Genomic DNA, 20675 nt, shown 5'->3' with positions numbered 1-20675 from the left:
TAGAGAGTAATAAAATAGTGCAGCCACTCTAAAAGCAACCTGGCAGCTTTTCAAAATGTCATAACAGAATTATCATATGTAGGGGTTGGCATTTGGTACAGCAGCTAAGATGCTAATCTGAGACACCTACACCCCACATTGGAGTATATTGCTTTATAGTTCTGTCTCAGTTCTTAATCCTGGCTTCCTGCTAGTGCACTCCTGAGAGACAGAAGATGATGGTTCAATTAGTTGGTTTCCTGCCACCCAGTTGGGAGACCTGGGTTGAGTTTCCAGATGCTGGCTTCAATCTGGCCCAGTCATGACTATTTTAGGTATTTGGGGAATAAACCAGGGAATGTGAGCTTTCTCTGTATGCCTATGTCTCTGTTTCTTTCATTTTCTGCCTTGCAAATAAAGAAATAAATATTTAAAAGGAGAATTAGCATATGATCCAGTAATTAAAATCTCACTTATATACCCAAAATACATGAAAACGTGGATCCACATAAAGGCTCACCACAGCCCTTATCACAGAGCTATATGTGAAAATAATCCAAGTATCTACCAATGACTGGAAAAAGTGTGATATTTCTTTATAATAGAAAACTCTTTAATAATCAAAATTACTTAAATGGTGATATGTTTCAAGAAGAGATCTCAAAATGATTAAGATTACAGAAAGAAATTAAACACAAAATAATGCATACTATATGGTTTTGATAGCCAGAAAACCAAAAATGGCTAATCTCTGGGCAGAGAGTATAGATTAATGGTGGTCCTTAGGTTGGTTGGGGATGAGTGACACTCCATGGTCAAGCAGCCTGTTGCACACAGAGAGGCAAGCAGCATGGAGTTTTGATTGTTTTATGGAAAATATACCCTTACCTTAAATTGGTCAAGGCTGTTTCTAGACCTTCACACCTCAACCACACTTAGTTAGTAAACAAAGTAAAACCTAATTTAGGAATTCATTTTTGATAGCGGGTCAGTTTCAGGCAATCACTAGCAACTACACACCAACCATGCTCAGAATATCAGAATGAGGTGGATGCTTACCCTTAGCCTAATGAGCTTGATCTGTACTGTGCTTCCATGTGCCATTTGTAAACACTTCCCCCATGGCCAAGCCCAGCTATGTGAACCTTTCCTGGCCCTGAGTGCTGCCAAGTCACAAGTCATTCTCTGTGCAGAAACACAAATTTCATTCCTCAAGTTTCTCTTCTAATAGTGTGCAATAGAGTGAGATTATAATTATAGAACCCATTCATACACCAAAATGCATGTAAGTTCCACTTATAGTGTGTGAGTATTGTGTTACTTAGATCATGTCAAAGTTTTTAAGCAAATGATTTCTAAAATATTAAAGTGATTCAATTAATCAAATATTCAAGCATCAGAACTAGAAAAAACTATGCATTAAAAAATATATTTATATATTTATTTTATTCATTTGTGAGGCAGAGGAACACAGTGGAGAGCTCCCAAACAGTGGTCCACTCCCCAGATACTTGAAACAGCTAGGGGCTTGGCCAGGCTGAAGTGAGGAGCCAATAACTCAATCCAGAATTCCATGTAGGTGGCAGGGACACAAGTACTTTAGCCATCACCTGCTGCCTCACAGGATGCACACTACCAGCATGAAGCTGGAATCAGGAGCAGAGCTGGGACTCAAACCCTGTCACTCTGAAATGGAAAGGGAATGCTTCCAGTGTCACAGTTAGTGCCATTTAAAATACTTTCTATTGAAAACATTATTTATTTATTTGATCTAAGAAGGAGAGAGGGAGAGGGAGAGAGAGCGTGTGCTATTCATGTCTGATCTATTAAAAGGATAAGAAGGAAAGGGTGGAGGAAAAGGCACAGATAGGACATGAATTGTGTTTAGAATGGTAACATAGGCAAAGAGAATAAAAAATTGCAAAATATAAGACTAGACATAAATCATGTCCAATATTACCAGCCAATAAAAATGGAAGTAAAGGGTACACTCTATAACTATGTTAGTGAAGTGGGGGAAACATGTAATGCTATGATCAAGGTTATTTGCTGAACTCTTTATTTACCTTAGGATTAATCTTATAAAGTAAACTTAAAATACATCTTTCTAAAAATTAAGAATGGAAATAGGAGAGAAAGGAGGAAGAAGTATAGAAGTATGTATAGGAGGAGGGTAGGGTGGGGAAAATCACTAACTTCCTAAATCTGAATATATGAAATGCAAGACATTTGTATACCTTCAATAAAATTTCAAAAAGAATATCCTTTCTCAAATAAAGCTCAAAAAAACCCACAATGTTATATAAAGTTTTTTTCACAGCATCTCTGTCTATGCATGAAGGGACTTTTACATTGCTCTCTTCCTGGTAATAATGCTGCATTGTCATAAACTCATTCCACAAGAATTATGTCACCTAGAACTGATAATAATATCAAAATTCATTACTATAACATGTGTAAATTTACAATTTTCTTTTTCTATTTTTTATTTTTCTAATTTTTTTTTAAATTTTTAATGTGAAAACATTTTATGTAGTTTATATATACAGATTTAGGAGCATAGCTACCCCATACTCCCCCCCACCCACACACCCACCCTCCATTCTCCTTCCTTTCTTATTCATTCTTTTAATCAACTTTCAGTTTATTTTAATCCTACAGAAAATAAAGACTTCAAAAATTGTAATAAGATAAAAAACAATTCTTCAACAGCAGAGATAAGGGCTCTAAACAATCATTGAACCTTACAATGTCAATGTAAATTTTTGGTACTATATTAATGATCACAGATCAGGGAAAACATATGGTATTTGTCTTTGGAGGACTGGCTTATTTCATGAAGTATAAGGGTGTCCAGTTTTATCCATTTTGCTGCAAAAGACAGGATTTAATTCTTTTTATAGCTGAGTACTAGCCCATACTAAATATATACCACCGTTTATCCCATCATCCATTGATACATTGATACATCCATTGATTCGATATCTTAGATATTTGAATTTATCTACAGTAAACATGGGAGTACAGATAACTCTTGCATATGCTGTTTTCATTTTGTTTGGTAAATTCTCAGGCATGGGTTGGCTGGGTCATATGGTAGACTTATTTTCATATTTGTGAGATATACTGTCTTTGACAGTGGCTGTATTAGTTTACATCCCCACCAATAATGAGGAAATCTTATTATAAGGGGAAAGCTGTTATAATCCAAAATTGTACTTTCAAAATTTATATTAAATAAAGTTTATATTTATTAAATTTTATATTAATATTATATTAATATTTATATTTATTAAATAAAGTTAAAAAATAAAAGTAAATTAAAAAAGAAAGTTGACTACAATATGTCATGGTGAAGATCTTTTCTGATCACGTCTCTTAAGAGTTCTATGTACATCCCATACTTGGATTCCCTTTCTTTCTCCAAATTAGGAAAGTTTTCTGTTATTATTTCACTGAATAGCCCTTCTAATCCATTCTCTCTTTCTACATATTCACAAAGACTCAATTGTTGGGTTGTTTCATATTATCCAATAAATCTCCAATGCTGTTTTTAATTTTTCTAATTTATTTTTTATTTGGTCTTACCATTTCCAAAGATTTTTGCCCTAGCACAGATATTCATCCTTCTGCTAACCAAGTCTGTTGATAAGAATTTCCATTGTGGCTGGCTCCACGGCTTACTAGGCTAATCCTCTGCCTGCGGCACCAGCACTCCTGGTTTTAGTCCCGGTTGGGGTGCTGGATTCAGTCCCGGTTGCTCCTCTTCCAGTCCAGCTCTCTGCTGTGGCCCAGGAAGGCAGTGGAGGGTGGCCCAAGTGCTTGGGCCCTGCAGCCGCATGGGAGACCTGGGGGAAGCACCTGGCTCCTGGCTTTGGATCAGTGCAGCATGCCGGCCATAGTCGCCATTTGGGGAGAGAACCAATGGAAGGAAGACCTTTCTCTTGGTCTCTCTAACTCTGCCTGTCCAAAAAAAAAAAAAAAAAAAAAAAGAATTTCCATTGTAGTTTATTTGATTTATTGACTTCTTCATTTCTAATATTTGTTTCATTTCTCTTCAATCTTACAGGAAAAGTTTCCCTGTCATGTATGGATTTCTTTAACTCATGAATTTGTTTCCCACATCATCACTCTCCTGAATTCCTTTTCAGGCATTTCATCAATCTCTTTGTCTTCAGATTTTTATTTGAAGTGTTGCTGTGTTCTTTTGGGAAAGTCATATTGTCTTCCTTATTCTTGCTTCTTGTGTTTCTGCATTATTTTCAGATTTATCAATATACTTGTTGTTTTTCTCCTCTGATGGACTTTATACTTGAACTATGTCTCTGTGACTAAGTTGAGTGTCTGTTCTTTAAGTGAATACCAGAGGCATCTGCTAGGTGTGGCCAGTGAACTCTGGTGAGAGCTCAAGGTATGGTGAGAATCCAGGATGACACCCAAGATGGGCATGTCAGCAGGGCAGATGGTCATCATGCCTGTTGGTGTAATCTCAGTCTCACCTCCTCTATTATTCCAAGGTGATCAATGACTGGGGTGATCCCACAATGGGTACAACACCCATCCATGCTGGCACATGAATTGCATAACGGATCTGTGTGGTACTCAGTGTAAGCAAGGAACCTTTGGCAGTGACCCAGCCCACGCCATCAGGGACCTCTGAGCCTCTGATGCCAGACACAGTGTTTGCCCAGAGACCCAGATACACCCTGTGCCCTATCATGCAGTCACAGTATTCCCACAGTCACAGCTACGGGGTGCTGACCTGCATGTCTGTCCTGTCCAAAGAGAGAGCAAAGAGGTTCTCAGAGCCAGCTGCTCATGGGTGCTCTGCCTTGGGATTTTGAGTCTTGGAACCTGTGATATGTGGACAGGAAGGGGGCACCTCACAGTCCTATGTGGTTGCCTGGTCTCTAGTTTAACCCTTCAAGTGAAAGTCAGTGGGTAATGTGAATTTTTCCCTCACAAAATCCCCTGCACAAAAGCAAGCACCACCTCTACTGGTGTCAAGAGGGCACCTTCTGCCCACCAGTGCCAGGCACCTTTGTCAGGAGCTTGAAGAAATAAATGCCTTTTCTTTCACTGGATTAGGTGGATAAGATGCCCTCTGTTAGGGCTCCATTCCAGACTCAGTGTGGTCTGCAAAGCTCTTCCCCATACAAAATCACCAATGGCCTAGGCTGCGCACTCTCTTCACACTGCGATTTCCGAAGCTGGCACCTCCTCCAGTCCCTGGCTGCGGGAGTCATGGGAGGTGTCCCCACTCATTGCTACAGGTCTGCACCTTCCCCACTACCTCTGTATCCCTCTTCCTTCTGTAGAGTTTTCACCGCAACTAGTCCCTGGGGATGCACTGCCTCTGCTTTTCTTCTGCTATTTTCCTGTAGTCAAAAGCAGCCATCTTTTCCCCATTCAGACATCTTGGAGTCTGCAATTTTTTTCATTATGGAATCACACATTTTATAAAGACATATATGTGCTTTATTTAAATATAAAGAAATGAAAAAATGATAGTAGTAGGGATAATCAAATAAAACATGACTGGTATTCATCAAACAACTCCAATTATTTTCATTATTTTTATTACTGAGGAATTTGAACACTGGATTCATGAACAGTTTTTCATGTTTAATGACTATTTGTATTTTTTATAATATTCCAGTCCTATGTCTTCTCCTTCTCCTTCTTCATTTTTGACAGGCAGAGTTAGACAGAGAGAGATAGAGACAGAGAAAGGTCTTCCTTCCATTGGTTCAGCCCCCCAAATGGCTGCAACAGCCGGCGCTCTGCACTGATCTGAAGCCAGGAGCCAGGTGCTTCCTCCTGGTCTCCCATGCGGGTGCAGGGCCCAAGCACTTGGGCCATCCTCCATTGACTTCCTGGGCTACAGCAGAAAGCTGGACTGGAAGAGGAGCAACCGGGACAGAACCGGTGCCCCAACCGGGACTAGAAACTGGAGTGCCAGCGCCGCAGGCAGAGGATTACCCTAGTGAGCCACGGCACCGGCCCTGCCTTTTTATTCTACCAAACTGTTTTTTTCTCATCAGTTATTAAGAAAATAACTTTCATTATTTTGCCATGGTTTTAACTGCCAATCCCTGTTATCCTAGAAGTATTTGAGGGGCTGGCACCGTGGCTCACTTGGTTAATCCTCCACCTGCAGCACCGGCATCCCATATGAGCACCAGCTTCTAGTCCCAGCTGCTCCTTTTCCAGTCCAGCACTCTGCTGTGGCCTGGGAGGGCAGTGGAGGATGGCCCAAGTGCTTGGGCCCCTGCACCTGCATGGGAGACCAGGAGGAAGCACCTGGCTCCTGGCTTCGGATCAGCGCAGCGCCAGCCATGGTGGCCATTTGGGGAGTGAACCAATGGAAGGAAGCCTATCTCTTTGTCTCTCTCTCTCTCTCTCTCTCTCTCACTGTCTATAGCTCTACCTGTAAAATAGTTTTTTTTAAAAAGTAGTATTTGAAAGCAAGTATGACATACTATATCATTTATTTTGTAGATGTTTCAGTATTTACTGCTAAAGGATGAAAAAAGTACAATAACCTCACTTGAAATTCAATCCCCTGCTTTTCAGGTTCCCCACCTGGTGGAAGAGGCAGAAGGTCAGGTCCCCATGGAAGGAGACCATCTTGCACTTCCCCACCAGAGCCCTGTCCTCGGGCTCATTGGCTGCACGCAGAGACTTGAGCAGCCCCTGCATTGGCAGGCCCTGTCCACAACGGCACTGCTCACCACCACAGGCAACAGGGCTGCCCACGATGTCCCAGGGCCATGCGGCCCTGCACCACACCCACTGTCACTGCCACTGTGTCCCCCTCCTAGTCCTTGTCCTCATCCTCCCTGTCCTCTGCTGGCCCTGAGGACCCCACCCCGCTGGCCTCCCTGCAAGCTGCCCTGGCATTTGTGACCTGCCATGGGGGCTACCGCAGCCCAGGCCTGGGAACTGCATGAGCACAAGCGGTGGCAGTGCCAGTGAGAGCCGCAAGAGCTTGGCTGCTAGGGGACAGATACAGTGAGCCCTTTGAACCACAGAGACTGAGGCAGGCCCCCAGGTCTGGCTGTGTTCCAGTAAGCCCCCAGCCCCCACTCCCTAGCTACAGCTCCCAGCAGCAGCCAGCGCTCTGTCCAGGGGCCCTCAGTCTCTGTGTCCTGTACCTCTCTTTGGCCACAGGCGTCATCCCCCCATTCCTCTCACCTCTGAACCCATGCACCTGCCAGGAACTTGCTTTCCTAGGGCAAGCCCTGCTTCTCCACCAGCTGGGGGCTTCTGAAGCCCCCAGACCCTCTCACTGTGGCAGGGAGACAGAGATGGAGCTGAACTCCTGGGAGGGCTCAGTCAGTGCCTGTGAAGTTAATGGATGAATGGTGCCCACAGTGTGACACTGGCTCTCAGATGCCAAAGCTGGGCTGTCCAACGGTCTGTAGGCCCCTCCCCTGTCCTAGCAGCCCCTGGTCTCAGGTCCCCACAGGAGGAAACCCGGCTTCAAATCCCAAGCCCACCCTACTCACTTGCCAAGTGTCCCTGGCCAATCAGATCCACCTGTGTCCTCACTGCCAATGAACAGGGCTACTCAGTCCTCCATCAGTGCATAAATGAACTGCGGGCCTGTGGGGGCAAGATGGGGACAAGATGAGGTTCCAGGTTGGGGGGGGGAGCATGGATGCAGAGCAGGTCACTGTCCCCTCACTCCTGACCTTCTGCTCCTTGGCAGATGCACCTTGTTGGTGCCCAACTCAGTGCCCTTGACCCGACACCTGGACGCCCTCCCCTGGGTTGTGTATGGCTTCTGTCCACCTTTCCTGATGACCACCTCAGGGTGTTGGGGTCCTGGGGGTGCCATACAGGAGGAGCAACAGGGGCTTGGGGGACCCCAGAGAAAAGTTGGGGTGACGGCCCTTAGAAATCAGGAAGGCCTCCCAGGGAATGGAACTGTGGGTAAGGTCTCGGAGAATGCATAGGAGTTCACCCAGTAGGAAAAAATAGGCCAGCACCAGCCTCTGCCCACCCAGGTCTGCAGCTGCTCCAGCTTTTGACAACACAGCTGGCCCCACGCTGCCCACTGCGGCCTGGTGAAGGTGCAGAGGAGACAGAGGCCTGTGCCCAGCCCCTTCCTGGCTCTCACCCTCCAGCCACAGGCTCACCTGGAGAGGAGAGCCCAGGCGTCCCCAGGACAGACAGGAACCGCCATCGCCTCCCAGGGATTCTGGGGGCCACCTCCCCCATGTTCACCTCCTGATGGGGGCCTCTGTCTCCTCTGACACAGTCCCCCAGGGGCGAAACTCTCCTGCGTCCTTAGCACAACTGCCTTTCCAGGGAAGGCACTGCTGTGCCCCAGCTCACCAGGGCTGACGGAGCTGGCAGCTCAGTGCCTGGCACACTCCCCACTCCCACCTCGAGGCTGGCGCAGTGGGCAGACACCTGAGCCCCCTACAGTTTCCCCCAGAGGCCCACAAGGCCCAGGATGTGCTGCCTCTGAGTTGGCTGCAGCCATGGGGAAAACAAACAGCACTCTGGCTTAAAAGGGGGAAAGAGCGGAGGTGGGCTTCCTGAGAAGGAGCTGCCCCTCGGGACTGGGCGGTTTCTCTGGAGCCGAGCTGGCCCCGTCCTTGTCCCTATGCTGTCTGGCCCCTGTGGGCAGCTGAGCTGCAGCCCCTGACATGTGGGAGTGGCAGTGGCTGAAGCAGGTGGGCTTTGCATGCTCTAGTTCATCTCCTTTAACCACAGCCCTGGGAGAGAGGCACTGTCCTGGCCATCTGTCCCAGCAGATGGAGAAACTGAGGCATGCAACAGGAAGAACATGGGCCCCAGGCGGCAGAGCTAGAGCAGGACTGAGCCAGGGTAGTTGTGGCTTTTGGGTCTGCCATGCCCGGCCTGCCCGGCCTCCAGGCTCTGCTCCCCCCTCCACCCAAAACGAGGGCCACCACCTGAACTACTCCAGGCCTCCTCACCTTTGATCTGCTGGCTGTTCCGCTGTGGGGGTCCCAAGTCCAAGTATCCATGCTTCCCCCTGCCGGACCATGGCATCCCGGGGGCCCTTCCTCTGAGGCTTGGGAGGGGTCCCGTCTCCACTGGGTGCACTGTCCAGGCCTTGCTGTCTGGGATCCGGGCTCTCCCTCTGACACCACCTCTGGCCTGGCTCTAGGGGGCGCTGGCTCCGGCCTCCTCAGCTGTGCTTCTGGGGACCGCGGCTGCTGCCGCTGCGGAGGCCTCCTGCTCTCTACCTACTCATCCGACCTTTGCGTCCACACCGTCCCCGTGCCCACTGGGGCCCAGCTCCCACTCTCGAGGTCCAGCCTCCCGGCCCCGGGAGCTCTCGGCGCCCCTCCCCCCAGTCTCGTGGGCCCTCCTCTAGGTCCCGGCTTCAGCGTCCCATTCCTGGTGGCTGGGCCAAGGGGGCCAGGGCCGTCCCCGTGCTGCTCTGGGGTGAAGCCGCCATGCCTGCTGTGGGGGCTCTCTCTGGCGAGAGCTCCGAATCTGGTCCCTATTCTCCATCTTCTGCCAGGTCCTGGGGCTCCCCGCGCCCTAGTCTCTGGTGGCTTCTTCGCTCCTGGGCAGTCTCGGGCCCCCATTCTCTGACGCTTTCTCCTCCCTCCTTGGGGGCGTCAGCTCCCTATTCTCCAGTGTTTTCTGTGTAGGGGGACCCTGGGTCCCCATTCGCCGCCGCCTCCTTCCCCTCTTCGGGGACTCTCTGTGCCCCGCTCTCTAGCGCTGTCGCCCCGTTCACGGGAAGCCTCAGGCTTGGGGCTCTCTTCCCGCTGCCCAGGGCTGGCAGGTCCATGTTCAGGCCCCGGGGCTTTCTCTCTGTTCCCGGGGCCTCTCCCGGCCTTCCTGGGTCCTGCCTCCCGGGGTGTCCGCCCCTTGTCCCCTAGCAAGTTCCTTGTCAAGTCCTCCCGCAGGGACATCAGCAGCTGCTCTGTGCTCACTTGAACTACGAAGGTCAGCTTCTTCTGGGACCCCACGAGCGGGAAGGGACCCGGGTCTGCGGGCGGCCGGGGCGCTCCTGGGTCGGGTGGCTCGGGGGAGCCCATGGCAGAGGGGCCCCTTCCTCCTCCTCGGCCGCCCCTCACCTAGGAAGACTCCCTCAGGGGAAGAAAAGGGTCTCGGTCTCATAGCCGCTGTCCCCTGGCTTGGGAACCCGAAAGGACGGGCCTGAGCTGGGACTGGCCATGGTGGGAGGCAGCGGGTAGTCGGAGGACGCAGCCAGGTCCGCGGGTGCCTGGGGAGGTGGTAGCGGCGGCGGCGGGGGCGGAGGGGGGTCGAGGAGCCGGAGGTGGCCCCCGCTCGGGGTACTGGGGGCTGCTGCTTTCATGAGGAGGTCCAGAAACACAGGAGGGCTGGGGGAGGTCGGCCAGGGAGCGCTGTTCTGCCCGCAGGGAGTCGTCGTCCTCGGTAGGGGGTGGGGACAGCCAACTGCAGGGTGCCCCCTCCAACTGCCAAGGGCTAACCGCCCACAACTTAATGAGGCTCCAACAGCAGGCAGGAGCAGGCCCCCTTGTGGCTGCATAGGGGGCACGACACGGGCCCTCGAGGCTGGGGGAGGTTGGCCAGGGAGCCCTGTTCTGCCCGCAGGGAGGAGTCGTCCTCGGTAGGGGGTGGGGACAGCCAACAGCAGGGTGTCCCCTCCAACTGCCAATGGCCAACCGCCCACAACTTAATGAGGCTCCAGCGGCAGGCAGGAGCAGGAGGCCCCCTTGTGGCTGCACAGGGGCACGGCAGGGGCCCTCGCGGCTGAGGCTTCCCCCCAAGGGTGCTGCTGTCCTCGCGGGAGAGCTGCCCTCCTCCTCCTCACTCCCCCAGCACCTCGGCAAGGTCTCCCGCCAGCGTCTCCCCCGCGCCCCAGCCCCTGGGAACTCAGCTGCTCAGCAGGAAGCTGCCTGATGCAGAGGACTGGGCCGGGAAGGGCCGAGGCACCGGAAGAAAGGGGAGGCCAAGTCTCGGACACTAGCTGGGGGACCACGGGAGGGGCCTGAGGGGCAGGCACGCCTGGGTCCAGAGGGTCCCAATCATTGGGGAAGAGGGGCTCCGGGTGGGAGCCGCGCTCCTACAGGCGAATGTAGTACTCGCTGCTCACTGAGGGGCTGCGGGCACTGATGACGGGCAGCACGCTGGGTGTGGACAGCGCCTTGTAGACGGGATAGGAAGGGTTGGCATGGGGGCCCGGGGGCGTGGACGCGGGCTGCCAGGTGGCGCTGCGCCGCCCCGCCCCAGCCCGCCCCCCGCCGGGCCATCTCCCACAGCACTGGAGGTTCAGGCCGCGGCTGCTCTCAGCGATCCTGAGCACTTCATTGGGATCAGCCCCGGGGAAGCCATCATCCCGAAGCAGGAACTGGACGAGAGGTGCCAGGGCGCCGCAGGCCTCACATGCGGTCCCGCCCCGCCACCTCCCAGGCTACCCTGGTGCCCTTGACTCCCAGCCCTGCAAGGCATGGTGGGAGTGGGGTCCCTTTGGATCCAGGGCTGGAGGCGGGACTACAGGACGAGGGGACTGTCCCTGGTTCCCCTTCTAACCTCAGCTTCCCCAACACCCTAGCCCTGCCTCACCCTGGTCCTCATCAAGGTCAAGACCCTGGCTGGGGGCCCTCATGGCTCCATCCCTACAGCCAGAAGCCTGCCTCTGCAGCTGGGGCCACCACTGCCTCCTTCCCACCCCTGCCAGTGTGCCCCTCATAGCCCCTGCCTGATCAGAGCCCCACCCTCACCTCCTCCCACTGGTGTGTGCCCAGGCCCCGCCCCCACCTCCCACTAGTGCGTGCATAGGCCCCGCCCCTCACCTCCTCACCTGGTGAGGGCACAGGCCCCGCCTTCACGAGGCTCCACCCAAGGCCCCTCCCCACACCTCCCACTGGTGCTGCACAGACCCTGCCGCAAACCTCTTTCCACTGGTTTGAGTACACGCCCCACCACCACGAGGCCCCGCCCAGCCCCTCCTCCCACTGGTGCTGCAAGGCCACGCCCCGAGGCCCCGCCCCACACCTCCTCCCACTGGTGGATGTAGCCATGACAGCCACAGCAGGTGCAGCAGGCTGAGGATCTTGGTGAAACTCATGATGCGCAGGGCGCACGCCATCTTGCAGACCTCAGAGTCGATGCCCTTCTCCACGATGAGGAAGATGTAGTCCACGGGGATGGAGGACACGAAGACCATCAAGAACCACGTGCGCAAGTACCTGCGCTTGATCTTTTCAGGGTCCAAGATGATCTCCGTGTTGTCCTCCACCACGATGCCCGTGTGGAAGTTGAGCACCAGGTCCAGTAGGAAGAAGGTGTCAGAGACCACATTGAAGCTGATCCAGGGGGCAGTGGTCTCCTCCTGAAGAAGGTGATGCCCTGGGGATGTTGATCAGGTTGCCCACCATGAGCAGCAGCATGGTGAAGTCCCATAGAACCTGTGGAGGAAGGCCCGGGCCTGCGTGCCTGGACAACCAAGGATGGGGAGTCCCCCGTCCCCGCAGTACTGACCACGTCTGGACCTCACCAAGGCGGGGCCTCTGCTCCCCTGCCGGTGCTGACCACCCCAGCAAAACATCAAGGGTGGGAGCTGAACCCCCCCCCACCACAGCGCTAACCACCTCTGGACCTCACCAAGGCCAAGGGCACTCAGTGCACACAGAGTATCACAAGGTCTGAAGGAGAGCTGCCCCCAGGAGTGGGGGTGGGGAGGGCCCTGGGCACTGGCTCAGATGGCGCTGGTGCAGATGGACCCAGCCCGTCTGGAGCCAGGGCCAAGGGTGCCAGTCCAAGGTGTGGAGAGAGGTGAGAGGCTGAGGCCCATGGGACTTGGCAAGGTCTGGCATTGGCTCCGGCAGCCGCAGGGACAGGAACGATGGGCAGTGTCCCTACAGCCCAAGGTCAACCCCAGGACTCCACCTGGGGGCAGAAGAGGCCCCACCTCCCCGGGCAGATGGCAGGCTGGGAGAAAGCACCTGGCAGGGATGAGCACAGGCCTGTTGGCAATGGGGAAAACACCATCAGTCCCCCAGGGAGGACACCAAGTGTCCTCCCAGAGCCGGGGCGGTCACTCTGCTGACAGCATCCTGGAGCACTGGGCATGAGGCCAGGACAGGAGCCTGCGTACCAGGGACGTGCTCACAAGGGACAGCACATGACAGGCTGCCTGGCTGGGAGAAGCTTCCCTCCGGCTGGTGGCTTGGGGTTCAGGGTTCAACCCCAGGGGCCCCAGTGTCTGCCAACAATACAGTGGACAGTGAGCATGGGAGGAGTGTGTGCCTGGCAGCCAGCCAGCCCCTCCTGGGTCCTGCCCCCCAGCATCATCTGCCTAAACTCCTCCTGGAGCTCCGCCTCCACAGCTTTGGGTTTTCAGTTTCTGCACAGGTTCACGGGCCACGTTCTGTTCACACGAGTGTCCTGCCCAGGTCAAGGAACCCACGGCTGTGTCACAGGCCCCATGTCTGCCATCCTGCTCTGCTCCAGTGCCTCACCGCACCCTGACCACGTCCTTCCCACTGGGGCCCCGAGTAATCAAGACAGGCCATGAAGGGGCTGGTGCTGTGGCATAGTGGGTAAAGCCACCGCCTGCAGTGCCAACATCCCATATGGACACCGGTTCGAATCCTGGCTGCTCCACTTCTGATCCAGCTCTCTGCTATGGCCTGGGATAGCAGTAGAAGATGGCCCAAGTCCTTGGGTCCCAGCACCCACATGGGAGACCTTGAAGAAGCTTCAGGTTCCTGGCTTTGGATTGAGACAGCTCTGGCCATTGTGGTCAACTGGGGAGTGAACCAGTGGATGGAAGACCTCTCTCTCTCTCTGCTTCTCCTTCTCTCTGTGTGTAACTTTCAAATAAATAAATCTTTAAAAAAAAAATCCACGGGGCGGGCGTGTGGCACGGGGCTGGCTGTTGGGGGCATTTCAGGAGTGAACCAAGGGATGAGGTGGTCTCCCTTTCTCTGCCTTTCAATAAAGTGAAAATAGGTAAAACTTTTTAAAAAACAAAGCCTGAGAAATTAAAAAGAAAAAAGCTACCCGCTTCCAAACAGCAAGGAGACAGGGCCGCAAGAGGAGGAGGAGCACCATGGGTCTGAGCTCCACCTGCAGCCCAGGCTGCTCCTCTCCCACGCCTCTTGCTGGGGGGCCATACACTGAACACCCGCTGTTGGAGGCCAGCACACCTGGGCCCGCGGGAGCCCTTGCACGAAAGGCTTCACTTGCACAGGGAGACGTCTCCAGAGAACCATCTTGGCCCAGCGCCGGCCAGGCTGCCAGCCCTCTGTGCCGGCCCCCGCTCCCCCGCTGCAGCCTGCTGGTCTGGCCACCTGGCTCCCTGCAAGCTCCCATGTCCGGCACCAAGGGACCCTCGCCTCCATCGCAACCGCCCCCTCCCACCCAGCCCGTCTCGGTGTAGTTACAGCCCCACGGCTCTGGGCCAGTGTGCAGTGTCAGTCTTTCCCACATAAAAAGACGCCCACCGGGCACCCAGGAGGGCAGAAGGCTCCCAGCGTCCGAGGTCCAAGTCCTGCCGGTCCGGCTTCCCCCACTGGGCCCGAACGCCAGGAAGCCAGGGACACACTCAGGTTAGGCCCCGCCCCAGCCCCACCCCTCCAAAGCCCGCCCCAGTGGCCCCACCTACTTCCAGGGCCCGCTCCCAGCGGCCCTGCCTTCCATGCCCTGCCCCAAGCTGCTGGTCCTGTTGCGAGGAGCCTGGGACGCCCGCATCCTCCCTCTCTGCAGGTCCCAGCCTCTGGGGAACACCTGTCAGCCTCTCCGTTTAGGTCAAATAGTTTTTAAGTAAAGCAGACTAAGTTGGCAACCGAGTCGTTTTCAAACCACGCAGTGGTTTGCGGGCCTAGAATCGAGGGAGAGACACAGGGTGTGAAGCTTCATGGGAACACTGGTGGTGGGGGATCAGGGACTCTCCGGGAGCACTGGTGGGGGGATCAGGGACTCTCCGGAAACACTGGTGGTGGGGGTCAGGGACTCTCCGGGAGCACTGGTGGGGGGTCTGGGACTCTCCGGGAGCACTGGTAGTGGGGGTCAGGAACTCTCCAGGAGCACTGGTTGGGGGGTCAGGGACTCTCCGGGAACACTGGTGGGGTCAGGGACTCTCCGGGGGGGTGGAGAGGGTCAGGGGCTCCACACGGGATTTGGGGTTGGGGGAAGAAGGTCGGGGGCTTCATGGTAGCACTGATGGGGAGGCTGAGGAGCTTCATGGGAGCTTGGGGGTGGGGCAGAGTCCGCCCAGGGCAGCGGTCCCGTTGCTGAGCAGGCAACCATGAGAAGGGCTGGGCCTGAACCCACCGCCCTAGCTCAATGCAGGCAGAGAAAGCCCAGATGTTGTCCCGGGCAAGAGCTCCCGCAGGCCCCGCCCCTCCCCAGCACGGCCCAAGTGGTGCCTGGCATCTACCTCGGGGTCGGATCCTGAGGAAATCATCCAAAAGGAAGAGAAAAACATTAAAAAGCAATTTATACCCAGGCATGCATAGCAGCTCTGTCCGCGAGAGCCAGAGGCTGGCCAGGGCCCAACTCAGGCTGGCCCGGGCTGGCCACTGCCCACGAGTGACCTGGGCACTGTGGGGGTGGGGGCAGAGGCTTCTGGTCCCAGAGATAGGGCCATGGGGAAGCACCTGCGATGATGTGAAGACCCAGCCCTCACTTCCACCCCCAATGTGCAGCCTGGACCAGCCACTTTCCTGCTCAGACCCCTGGGTCACCGTCTGGCCTTGGGAGCTCCCTGACCCCAAAGGTCATCTGGCCCCATGGCAGCTGGCTGATCAGACACCAGCTCGGGTGACGGAGGGGAAACTGAGGCGCATCAGGCCGTGAGGGGTCAGCTCTCAGCTCTGCTACTCAGCCGCAGGGGTCCTCAGCTCCTGCTGAGACCCCAGCATGGAGACCAGGTCCTCCCCGCGTGGTGTGAAGTTGGAGTGGAGCGGGAGGCAGCCAGGAATCAGGGAGTAAATCCTGGAGGGATTAGAGGGATTAGGCTCTAAACTGGGGCTGCACAGCAGGTGTCACAGATTAAGAGACAGAGATGCCAGCTCCCCTGCCAGGGACGCTCACTGACCAGAGAAGCCTAGGGCAGCAGCAGCGATGAGACCATCCTGGGGCACCACAGGCAGGGGTGGGGGGGCTCAGGGCTGCGGCTCAGGTGCCCTGGGATGGCTGGATGTGGGGTGAGGGTCAGAGGCTGGGCAGCAGGAAGCTGAGCAGGGACCCCTAGGTCACAGTAGGGCAAGTTTCCCAAGCAGGGAGTTGGGGAAGAAACAGGGGAGGAGGGCCCCCCAGCCACCCTGATCCCTCCTCCCACACTCCCTAGGAGAGGCTGGTGACTGACCCCTGCCATGGCCACCCAGCAGCCACCGTGGGGGACTGGAGGATGTGGCCCCCGCCCCCTGTCTTTCAGCAGCATGGCACACATGTGCTGTGGACTGGAAGAGGCCCATGCAGAGCTGCAGGGTGGGCAGAGCTGGGGCCAGGACCTTCCCCTATCCAGAAGGAGGCCCACCAGTGGCCAGCAGGACCCTCAGAGTCAGCGCAGCTGCCACCATACCATCTAGCCCAAGCTCCCTTCTCCTCGAGTGTCCTCTGCCTGGGACCCCTCCTTCCACCTGCCCAACTCTGCCCAGGACCTCCTGCCCCTGGAACCAGAACAACAGCATCCCCAGCTTGGCAAGCAGGGGTCCTCAAGGGTCCTAGGTGGGCTCAGGCCGGTTTATTGAAGAGGAATCGGGGGCAGGAAGCAAACTTCATGCTCGCGGAGGGGACAGCACCGGCCTGGGATGGGCCCCGTGAGGAAGAAAGAACAACGTGAAGGGGACATGGAGAGGACCCTGGCCAGCACCCCACACAGACGGACACACAGACACAGAGGGACACATGAGACACAGACACATGCATGAGCACACACAGGTACTTGTCCAAGTCCATAGGAGAATGAACTTCAGTGTTTGCTTTGGTCCCACTCAGGTCCAGCAGCCCCTGGCACTCATGCTGTCCACTGCCTGTCCCTGGGTCTGTCCCATTCCCCACAGGCCTGGAGAGGGCCCCTGCCCTGCCGTGCACCTACCACACCATGGCAGAAGTCAATGTTCTGAATTAAGCCGGGTGCCCGCAGTGTGGCTCTGTCTCTCTGGGATCCCAGAGTCTGGGGGCACATGGTGACCACAGCAGGGCCTGAGGCCCCAGCGACTTTGCTGGGAAACTTTTAGGTCCCTTTTTAAAATGTGGCTAATCAGAGCCAGCGCCCCACATGAGCACTGGTTTGAGTCGCAGCTGCTCCACTTCTGATACAGCTCCCTGCTATGGCCTGGGAAAGCAGTGGAGGGTAGCCCAAGTGCTTGGGTCCCTGCATCCACATGGAGACCTGGAAGCAGCTCTTGTCTTCAACCTGATCCAGCCCCAGCTTTGGCCAACTAGGGAGTAAACCAGCAGATGGAAGACCTTTATCTCTGTAACTCTGCCTTTCAAATTAATTAATTGGTTAATCTTAAAAAAATAATAAAATAATGTGGCCACTGGGTCTCATGTTGCCCCCCCCCCCCGGCCCCCAGGGACGATTCATCTGTCTGTCTGGCCCCTCACTTGGTCACAGCAGTTGAAGAGCCCTCGCCACCCACAGCATCTCCCACCCACCCTGGGGACAGCTGCCCCCAGCAGCAGAAAGTCCAAGACCTCTTACTGCCCAAGGAAGGGACCACTGACTCAGTGCCCAGCCTCAGCCCTGTACCCGCTCCCCACCCATAGGCGTCCTGCTGGGGGTGGGGCGGTCATGCTGGAGGCAACTGGACTGGAGGGGAGACGCAGCCCTGTGACCAGATGGCACTGGGCCTGGGCCAAGAGCAGGAAGCCCATGGCTCCTGACCGTCTTGCATCAAACACGGGACCACTGAGCCGACCCTCCTGAGCTTTCCCGAGCTAGACAGGGGTTGGCAAGTTCATGCTGCTGGCGGGGTCTGACTGCACCGCTGGGAACCGGACTTTGTTCCACGGCCCTGGACCCCAGAGTCTGCAGTTCTCAAGCACTGAGGGTGGGGAGGGGTCGGGAACCAGAAGTTCTCACAGACCCTGCTCTGCAGGCCTGGGTAGGGGGCCTCCGGGAGCAGGAGAATCTGGGCTCTGTGGGCCCAGGCTCGGGCGAGGACTGCCAGGGCAGAGGGCACGGCGGGCCTGGGCGCTGTCCACGGTGCTTTAGTCTCCCACTCCCTGAGCGCAGGCCAGGAGGGCCCCAGAGGCGCCCCACTCACCCCGCACGCGCACGCAGCCCGGACACACCCGGTGCATGCCTCCTGCACCACTGGGCCCGTGTTCCCCGGAGCCCCGGGCCCGAGGCCCAGCTCACGTTCATCTCGCTCCGGCGCCCGGGGAGAGAGGAGTCCACCCACAGCGGCCCGGCCCTGGACCCTGCCCGGTGCCTGGACGCGCACGACCCGCTCACGCCTCAGTGGCTACATGCCCACCTTCACCCTGCACAGCTCCCGCGGCTCCCGGAGACGCCGAGCCCCGCCCCCTCTCAGGCTCGTGGGCCCCACTTAACCCCATCCCCGCCCGCCCGCCCGCCCTTCCTTCTGCTCGAAGGCCGGGTTGCTCTCCACTCCTCCCCAGCGCACAGCCCCGGGCTCTGCCGCCGCGTCCTGTGACAGGGGGAGAGGGTGCCCCCCGAGGACGGCCGGCGCGCTAGCTGAAGTCGCCGGGCTGGTGGATGATCCAGGCCCCCGCGGACTTCATGCGCTCTTGCTCGCACTCCACCGCCATCTGGCTGCTGAACATGCGCAGCGAGAACTTGTTGACGCCCGGCTGCAGGAGCGCGCCCAGTTGGCGCTACATGAAGCTGGCCGGGCTGCTGCGCGGTTCCCCGGCCGGCCTGTCTCCTCGCTGCCCGCCTCCGCCGCTGGCCCCACGCCTGCGGTCGCCCCGCTGCACGAGAACACCACCTTGGGGCCGCGCGCCGGGCCCTAGGGCCCCGCGGGGCTGTACTGCGGGTCGCCGCGCCCGCACTAGCCTTGCGGGCTGCCCTTGGCCGCGCTAGCCACGCCGGGGGTGCCCGAGCCGTCGCACCAGCTGTCCCGGCTACAGAGCCGGGCGGGTGAACCGCCTTCATGCGCTGCCCTGGGGGCCGTGGGCCCGGGCCGGGCGGGCTCCGCTGGGGGTGCGGGGTCAAGGGGGCGGCGCGGGCAGCTGCTGCTTGGGGGGGGGGCGCTGGAGGCGGTGCAGGGGTCTCGCCCAGACTCTGGACTCTCCCGGGCTGCCCGCCGCCCCTGCGCGCGTCCTTAGCGAGGCGGCACAAGCAGCGAGCGGAGCAGCCGCCGTCACCGCTGGCCCGGGCCTGAGCCCGAGGGAGGGGCGCGGAGTCTCGATGGTGGGGCCGAGGTTGGGGGGGGTCGCCCCGCCTCTGCCTGCACCCCCTGCCCGCTCGCTGTGCTCTGGCGGAGGAAACTGAGGCCGCGGGGTCGGACGCCCAAGGTTACGCAGCCTTGGGCCCGCGGAGGCAGCCGAGGGGAAATTGAGGACCAGCACTGTGGCACAGCAGATTATTACCCTGGCCTGAAGTGCCGGCATCCCATATGGGCGCCGGTTCTAGTCCCAGCTGCTCCACTTCCAATCCAGCTCTCTGCTATGGCCTAGGAAAGCAGTAGAATATGGCCCAAGTCCTTGGGCCCCTGCACCAGTGTGGGAGACCTGGAGGAGACTCCTGGCTCCTGGCTTCAGATCGGCACAGTTCTGGCCATTGTGGCCAATTGGGGAGTGACCCAGCGGATGGAAGACATCCCCCCCCCCCCCGCCTACCCTATGTGTAACTCTCTCAAGTAAAAAATAAAAAAATCTTTTAAAAAAAGAGGATGATAGGGAACTTATGTGATCTTTCTTCTAGTAAGAACTTTTTAAAATTTATTTGAAATGCAGTTTGAGAGAGAGAGAGAGAGAGAGAAGGAGAGGGGGAGAGAGAGACAGATATTCAATGTACTCCCCAAATGGCTGCAATACCCAGGACTAGGCCAGGCCCCACTCAGGAGCCAGAAGCATCCTCTGGATGTCCCAAGGGGGTGCAGTGGAACAAGAACTTGTGCCATCTCCCATTGCTTTCCCAGGCCTTCAGCAGGGAGCTGGATCAGAAACAGTACAGTTGGGACTCAAACCAGAGCCCATATAGGGTTGCAGGCACTGCAGACAGCAGCTTAGCTCACTGTGCTACAGTGGCAGACCCCCCTTTCTACTGCTACACCACTGAACATTTTAGCAAAGAACAAATCCCTTTGTCTTATCCTTACAGAGAAGGCTCCATGTAAAATGACATGATCTTCAAACTCATGAAGGTCCTCAACTACAGATAATGCCTGATATTTGATATTTGGGAAAGCCAACTTAAGTCAGCATTAAGTCTATGATTCTGTAGGTTCTTTACATGAGAAAGCACCAACTCCAAGGATAAAAAGGATTAGGAAAAATATTAAGGACTCTATTGACAGGCTACTGTATCTGCATTATTTTAGTTTGGACGCTGTCTGTTTCCAAAAAAAATAATTGTCTTTCTTTTGGAATTGGGCTGCAGCCCACCAGTGGCCTCCAGTTACTAAACTTGTACACTTGATATGACTGACTTTTGTGCAGTGAAAATAGGTGCAGGGCAGGAGAACTGCTTCCCTTTCTAAAATCTCTTGCCTACTGAAAAGATAGAGTATCCATGAATGTCTGTGCCTGGATTCTAGAAGATTCTGAGAGTTACAAAGTGTTCAGGGAGA

General features: G+C 55.6%; 3 pseudogenes; all 3 read right to left on the bottom strand.

Moving 5' to 3' along the window:
* Window positions 1-8936: 8936 nt before the first annotated feature.
* On the bottom strand, window positions 8937-11062 carry LOC149120398 (serine/threonine-protein kinase LMTK3 pseudogene; annotated as a pseudogene).
* Window positions 10495-11535, bottom strand: LOC149120397 (serine/threonine-protein kinase LMTK3 pseudogene; annotated as a pseudogene).
* Window positions 11536-11757: 222 nt separating this feature from the next.
* On the bottom strand, window positions 11758-20168 carry LOC149120396 (potassium/sodium hyperpolarization-activated cyclic nucleotide-gated channel 2-like; annotated as a pseudogene).
* Window positions 20169-20675: the final 507 nt, after the last annotated feature.

The sequence above is a fragment of the Oryctolagus cuniculus genome, chromosome 19, assembly GCF_051225735.1.
Source record: "Oryctolagus cuniculus isolate XC-2025 breed Fujian yellow rabbit chromosome 19, ASM5122573v1, whole genome shotgun sequence".
NCBI lineage: Eukaryota > Metazoa > Chordata > Mammalia > Lagomorpha > Leporidae > Oryctolagus > Oryctolagus cuniculus.
The sequence above is the reverse complement of the archived record's forward strand: the minus strand, read 5'-3'. Positions and strand labels throughout refer to the sequence as shown.